Consider the following 8,516-nt stretch of genomic DNA (forward strand, 5'->3'; position numbering starts at 1 on the left):
ATAGTAATAGACTATGTGTTGTAAGTACTTGAATTGTTCTTCTTTTTACCTTTGTTCATCTTTGTGTACTAAGCTGCACTAGCTACGTCTTCTATGACTTGTGTCTCAGTCTGACTTAGAACTCTTTCATGTGCGCATAACTGACTTGCCTAGTTCTCAACTGAGCGTTTCTTCTTTGATCTTAACATGCAACTGGACTTGAATTCAAAATATTCCGGAGGTAAAGTAAGGACAGGTAAAGGGCACATTAGGAGAATTCCTGGTCATTTCGTCTCGCTCTCTAGCTCCGTAAACAATTCGCTCCAGATATTCATTAAAAGAAACACATGAGTAATGATGTCGCGGTTCGGGTCCTTCTTGTACTAATGAATTTCAGGCATAGGATGTGTCTTGTCTACGCACGTACCTCCATAGACGCACTCTATCTCGTCTAACTTAGCGGAATCTAATTGCACAAATCTTTGCAGAGTGTCATCGGACATGTTTGTCGATCAATCAATCAATCAAATATTTATTGATTAAATATAGGTATTTTACATGTCAACACTTTACAGCTAATGGGATTACACATATCATTATTTATCTAATTAAACATTACTTATCTAGGGTACATCATTATCTTGAGCCAAACAAAAAAATTAATTTATTTTAATTCAAATTATACCGACTATTTTTTATCCTTGCATTTGATATAATGTTTTTATTTTCAATCGATAAAAAGACTAATATAAACAGTAACTTATTTTATAACATGCAATATATAACTATGTTATTATTATACCTATATACCTCCTATTTTCTTGGAGCTTGGGCAAGCAATCAGGTGGTCTCAGAGGGCCGAAAGAAATCATCCACCGGAAATTAGCATTGCCTTTAGCTTGTTCTCGAATGATCGACTATTACATGCGCCTCTAATGTCATCCGGTATTACACACCTTTGGGCCGATTGAGTGCAGCATTTTTTTTTTTTGCCAGTCTAGTCGGGGCCCTTCGGCCGCGTACGCAACCAGAGCTTCGTAACCAGATGCGATCGAAAACGATTTCTGCCTTGTACGAAACCGGTTGCGATCAAAAACTAATTCCGTCTTACTAGTAATCAGTTACGATCGAACACTTTTCTTTGTTGTACGAAACCTTTCGACCGTTGATAAAGTCAGCTAAGATTATATTTATACACCTTGCTATACAGTATAAGTACTGTACACGTTATATATCTAGTCAAAAATCAGAACACAAAAATTGTACCAGTTGATAATATTCAAATACTTTGTTGGCAAATACAATGTAACCTTGTTCCTTAAAAGACACTAGCTTAAGAGACGTGGAGCACTGACATTCAGGATAAGAAATTATCATGAGTATCATGACAAAATATTTGAAAAAAAAACCTATAGCTAGATGGCCCAGACATTGGTTTCGTATAAGAACGAGAAGTGTTCGATCGTAACTGGTTACGGGTAAGACGAAATTAGTTTTTGATCGCAACCGGTTTCGTACAAGGCAGAAATAGTCTTCGATCGCATCTGGTTACGAAGCTCTGGTTGCGTACGCGGCCGAAGGGAGTCGGGGGTGGTCGCAACTTATGTCTCTGCCTAGTGTTACGATTGTGGGCGTCCCCGTAGGTCGAGAATTAATCCAAATGAGTTCTTACGTATTTTGCAATTTCCAGGATGTACAAACTTGGTAATGTCAGTATTTTGTACTCCTGGAACAGATTTCTAAAGTCACGATCCCACGGGACGCCAGCCACGACTCGCATCGCCTTTGCAACCTGAACGTTCTTTCTCGTTCTGCCGGGTTACCCCAAAGGTCGACGCCATAAGCAAGAAGCGAATGAAAGTAGCCGTAGTAGGCTTTTTCACATTGTCGGTATTAAGGCTAGGACGCAACCTACTAAGTGCGAAACAAGTAGATGAGAGCTGACTGCACAGGGTGTCGATGTGAGAACTCCATGTAAGACCGGAGTCTATTATTAAACCGAAATATTTCACCTCATCCACCTGTGGAACCGGCTGCTCATTATAGACAATGTTTAGATTGTGATCTTGCCTGCCCCGGAGCCCAAATCGGATGATGTTCGTTTTTTCCACATTTAATGTCATTCCATTGGCCATGAACCATGATGCCACGTGATCCATGACCATACTAGTTTTGGTTACGAGTTGCGCATGGGTGTCAGCGGCTACGATTACGCACCCGTCATCAGCGAATAGGACAAACTCAGCCTGGTCACTGGCAGTCGTGAAATCGTTCATGAGTATCAAGAACAGGTTATTACCCATACTCGAACCCTGTGGTACAGAACGCTCACCGTGTCGTAAACAAAATTAAAATAATCATCGCTTGTTTTCATCGCTGCATGAGCGCTAAGGAGGATGGTATTTTCTTCTTACCTTCGAAAATATGTAAACCTTCCGACACTGCCTTGAACACTGTTAAAATGTAAAACATCCAGGTTTTGTAACATTGGCACTATTGTGATTTCCAATTTCCCTATTTGAATATGACTCGTGTTTCATGCTTGCTCCGATTTTACTCTGCTCTACTCTGCACTTTAAAATTAATAGAGATTTAAAAAGATCAATCATATCTCTGTTTACAGTTTTTGACAGTAAACAACAGTTGCTAGGTAACAACATTATGAATAAAGATAGGTCTTGACATACGAGGTATATGCAACCTTCTTAATGTTGTATTAATGCCTTTAAATTGTACCAATTTTATAGTGACATCTGGTGATGTAGTTTGCACAATCGGTAGTCAACTTTGCGCAAAAGTAGGTTATCGGATCCCATTAATAGAAATCGCCGCCATCTCTACTAATGTTGACTACATTTCTAAGTGTCGCCCCCCTGTATTAGATGTTGTGAAGAAACGCCATTTCGACGCCATTCGAAACCCAGCTTTTGAAATGGAGAGTGCGGGCCCAGAATTAGCCCTATAATAAAATTGTAATATATCTTAAAGACATAGGTACTTAACGCGCTAGCATATAAGAATCTTTTAAAGGGGCTAGTGCATTCATGTTCATCAGATGGCGCTACTGACGTGTATTAGATGTTTTGAAGAAACGCCATTACAAAACCCAGCTTTTGAAATGAAGAGTGCGGGCCCAGAATTAGCCCTATAATAAAATTGTAATATATCTTAAAGACGTAGGTACTTATCGTGGACGTCAACAATAAATTCAACCACAAAACAACACAACAAGAGCGACCACATACTCGTTCTGGTCCTTTAACGTAGGTTTTAATATTAGGTACTATCTATTAATAATTTACTACGTGCGAGTTGGAGGGTCTGCCATCTTGTGGCCTAAATCGGAACCATATAAACATGCACATGTACACGTCACGTGTTTTCTTGTGCATAGTAGGTTCTGCCATCTTGTGGGCTACATCGGAACAAAAAACATCACATTTACGATGTCTATGCATTTACGCTTCGCGCCAAAAATCTGAAGGATCCTGTGCTGCCTCCTACAGTTCATGCACGCTCCCTATACCTTAAAACGTAAATTCGAAAACGACTACATGATATTGATTGCAATAAATGCTTTGTCTTGTCTTGTCTTGTGTAATACGCCGTTATTGTTACCATGATAGATTTATGGCGGCCATGACACTTACTTGTCAAGTCAAGTTGTCACTTCATTCGGCATCTGACGTCTGTTACTTATAGTATTTTTCAAACAGAAAGGGTAATCAGAAAAGAACAGATATCATCTCAATACAATTTTGCGAGATTTGGCATTTTAAAATTATAAATTGTATGGAGATGACACCTGTCACCGTGCCCAGCATGTTTTAAAAATACTCTAGTCCCCAACTGAGCAAGGCTTGTACTGTATAAATTATAAGTGATTAAAGACGATACATTTGAATGTAATTTTGTACATATAGTGAATAAATATTTACTTATTTACATAACAAACATGTAAGAGTTGAAGTATAGGCGACACATTTAACAAAAACCCTTTATTTATGTAGTTGCCAGCGTTTCATTAAAGGTACTGAAAATGGAGTGACCGAAAACGGCAAAACATCCCACTTTGTCGCTTGCCATAAGGACGAGATTTGCTTGTATCTTTATACGAATAACCTGTCAAGGCGTCCTTATGGCAAGCGACAAAGTGGGACATTGTGCCGGTTTTGGTCACATATTTTGACGTAATTTCTGTATTCCATACCAAAAGGTTTTATTATGTTCGTCACCTTCAATTTCTTATAATCCATAAGAATTAATTGGGATACTATTCTGCCCTAAGATTTGTAGATGGAAACAAACCTATTAAGTTTAAAAAACGTTTTTGAGATAAATTTCATTTTTGGTACAAGCATTTATCGCTAACTCTACCTTTCTTTCCACAGGCAACTAATACTCATCGAGACAATTCTAAAAACCCCAACACAATTAGGTTGCGTTGTTTTATCACAGAGTTCCTGTGGCTACCTTCTGTCTCCATCATGAGATCAGCTCGATGGTACCATAATATTGCATTGTCACCCGACTTACATATATTTGCAAATTTTCAGCTGCATTGGAAACCGGGAAGTGGGTCAAATTTAACTTGCAAGATTTGATTACAGACCGACAGACAATGGGACAGGTGAAACCATGGAGATATAAAATGGAGCACACTCTAACTTTTTTTGTTAAGTATAGTAAATTGAACCTTATTACGGAGGCAGAAAGGTGTTCTTACCAGACTAGAGAACACGGTCCACTTGAGATAGCAAAAGTGGGGCGCGGTGTCTCACTCGCACATGTTGGACAAATTTGGATATAAACGGGTTTCTTCGTAAAATATCGGAAGAGTTTCTTCTAAATTTCATTTTAAAAAAGAAGAAAATCAATAATAAAGATCAAAAGAAATTAAAATGGATCACAAAAGGTGTAAAGATATCTAGTAAAATGAAAAGAGTATTAACAAATATAAACAAAACATACTGCGACTCTTCTATTTTAGCATACCGTGATAAATACATAAATTTATACAGAAAAGTTATTCGACATGCAAAAAAAATAGCTGTACAACGGGATATATATGAGACAGGAGGATCAATTAAAGGTATTTGGAATGTTATTAATAGGCATAGAAATAAATCAACTGGCACGAAACAAAATAAACTAGTATTTAAAGTCGATAGCAATATTATACATAAACCCCAAGATGTTGCTGAATTATTATCTGATCAGTTTGATTGCAGTAAAACGTCAAGTACAGGTAATTTGCCCTCCGCAATCAACTTCTTACAACATCACAATGAAATCTGCTATAACGATATGCTGTGGTGGCCGATAACACCGTTTGAAGTTACAAAGACCGTGCAAGCCATGGAAAATAAAAAATCCTATGGCGTTGATGAAATGCCAATTTTTGTTATTAAACAGACTATCGATCTACTCTCAGAACCTTTAGCACAGTTTTTTAACCAATGTTATGATGAATCTATCTTCCCTGATCAGTTAAAAGTAGCCAAAGTTGTGCCTGTATACAAAAAAGGCCAAAAAACAGATCCGAAAAACTACAGACCCATATCACTTCTTCCAGTTTTGTCAAAGATTTTCGAAAAGCTTATTAAAACCCGCCTTCTGCAACACCTACAATACAATAGCATAATTAATCCAAGGCAATTTGGCTTCCAAAAGAACATAGGCACTATAGATGCTATTAATTACTTGATTGATGATGTCATATCAAAAATCCACAATAAAAAGAGAGTAGTAGGCTTATTTTTAGACCTTAGTTCTGCCTTTGACACCGTAGACCATGATCTGCTACTGAAAAAACTGGATTTTTATGGAGTGAGGGGCAAAGCTTACGGACTCTTACGTAATTATCTTGAAAACCGTATCCAGTACGTAGAAATAAAAGATATAAAAAATGGTTGCGTAAAATCCTTTAAGTCTGCACCAGTGAAAATACGACGAGGTGTGCCGCAGGGGTCCATCTTAGGTCCTGTATTTTTCATTATGTTTACAAATGATCTTGTCAAATTTATCTCAAATGTAGTACCAAATTGCAATTTAATACTGTATGCTGATGATACGAATGCAGTGATTCATGCTGATCACATAATAGAGCTCAATGAATTAGTCAATCTTGCATTATCTTCATTTTACGAATGGTTTACTCTTAATAATCTATGCCTAAATACAGATAAGACTCAAATAATGCTATTTAATCAAAACTCTAAAAAAACTGACAAGCTTCAAATCGCTTTAAATGGAACCTCCGTAGCAATAGTTGATAGTGTAAAATTTCTCGGTATACGTCTCGATTCTAAGTTAAATTGGATACAGGAGCTGGATGCTATTGAGAACGCAGTTAGTTCAGCATGCTATGCCCTGAGAACCCTCAGAGATGAAATTGACATAGACCATCTTAAAATAGTTTATTATGCGCTAATAGAGGCTAAATTGAGATACAGTATTATGCTATGGGGAAACAGCTTCCAGTATAACATCAATAGAGCTCTTATTTCTCAAAAAAGAGCTATTAGAATCATGTTTCGCATCCCACAAAGGACATCTTGCAGGCAATATTTTCAAAAACTTGGTATCCTTACGGTGCCTAGTTTATATGTGCTTATATTACTCACGGATCTCGTTAAACATAGCTCTAGATTTGAAACTGATGAAGAACAGGAGATGCGCAAAGTGTCGCGCACCAAAAATATAAAAGTTAACTTCCGTCCATTATCGAAAGTAGAGGAGCACTGTACAAGACACCAGGCTGTTAAATTATTTAACAAATTACCTGAAGAGCTTAAAACAATTTCAAAGTATAATATCTTCAAACACAAATTGAAACAGTTTTTGTTGAGAGGATGTTTTTATACGGTAGATGAAGTGTTTAATGTTGTTTAAGTCTTAAGTATTGTTTCTCTTGTTATTATTTAGTATTTAAATGTTGCCGTATTTTTAGACTGATATTTATTTGTTTACTTGTAGGTTCTTTGTTGTTGTTTTTCTCATGTTTTTCACTTTATGTACATATATTCAAACACAATTCTGTATTGTTCATGAATAAAGATACTATGACTATGACTATGTTGCCAATGTTAAAAACATATCATTGTGGTAATATTTATATCAATAGACTACTGAAATGAAATACTTTCTTATACTTATATATGTGCTATATACAGAATGCGGTTCTCAAATCTTTTAAGAAATTTGTAAATAATTATGATGTCAATATTATTAACTGATTAAACCAAGCATGGGCACAACAAAAAACATAATTTTAATATGGTAGACATTGTAGAAACTTTCAATATTAATTGGTATCCCCGACTTGATGACATGTTTTCGAGATATTTCCAAAATACGTGAATGGTGGGGCTCAGCATTTAATTGCGATATATTTAAAAAATGGGTAAAAAATGTAGTGTGACAGATTGTAGAAGTGATATTTTGCTGATTGTGGTATATATTTTCACAGGTGACCCACCATCATTCAGTTTTACGATAAAAAATACAAGACGATAATTGTCAAACTCATTAGGGTGACGATGATGTCGGCACGATGTGAATCAGTTTTACACAAATCTTATTAAGTACTTAAGGAAGTTTATCTAATTAGATCTATATTTCGGCATGATTAAATTGGTGGAATGATACTTAGCTATTTCAGAATAATTAATTGCCAAAATTGAAATCCAAAGTCCGAAACGGTTTTACTAACTATACGTAATCGATTCGATATAGGTTGGACACACATTTCCGTCAGTAGAAAAAGGCGGCAAATTTGAAAACTAGTTGCAATCACAGATCTAGAGTAGATGACGCTTAAAGAATTAAAGATAGTCAAAGTGTGCAAAACGTAAGCCATCACGCACTCATGGTATGTTCATATGAACATACAAATGAAAAATCGTGACCATTTTTGAGTTCGACTGTGGTGGCTAACAGCCGCCATTTATTAATTTTCATACACATGTCCGGCATCGTAATACCTTAAGTATTTTAATTAGAAGATATTAATCTCATCCACATGGAATCCAGGGCTATAACCGCGGAAATCGAAGTTTCAGGCGTTTTTCTCTGTCACTCTTATTACGTCTTAGTGAGGGTAAAAGAGAAAGATCCCCGCAATTTGCGAATTTCGGTTTTTGCGGTAGGCCCCCAGTTATTAGTGTCGTAATGTAAGCGAGAACGAATATCGACAGAAGTTACGGCGGACCACCTTCCTCACGATCGATCATAGTGGCGGTCCGGTACGCCTATCAGCTATCAGTAACAGCTTTTAGGACGACTAAATTAAGTAAGATTTTGTGAAGCATTTTACAGAAGAGAATAAACTATATCCATCCCTTTTCAGGGGCCATAATAATACTAGCACAGCACAAAGACAGTAAGATTCTCTCTGACTATGCACAAATGAGAAAAGATCTTGGCCAAACTATATATTCCACGTTATCCTAATATCCCATATACTTATAACTCATGGTCACCCTAATTAGAAAGAGATGCAACGGCCCACCTTGACTTCTCATGTGGACACACTT

This window comes from Cydia pomonella, chromosome 1 (genome assembly GCF_033807575.1).
Source record: "Cydia pomonella isolate Wapato2018A chromosome 1, ilCydPomo1, whole genome shotgun sequence".
NCBI lineage: Eukaryota > Metazoa > Arthropoda > Insecta > Lepidoptera > Tortricidae > Cydia > Cydia pomonella.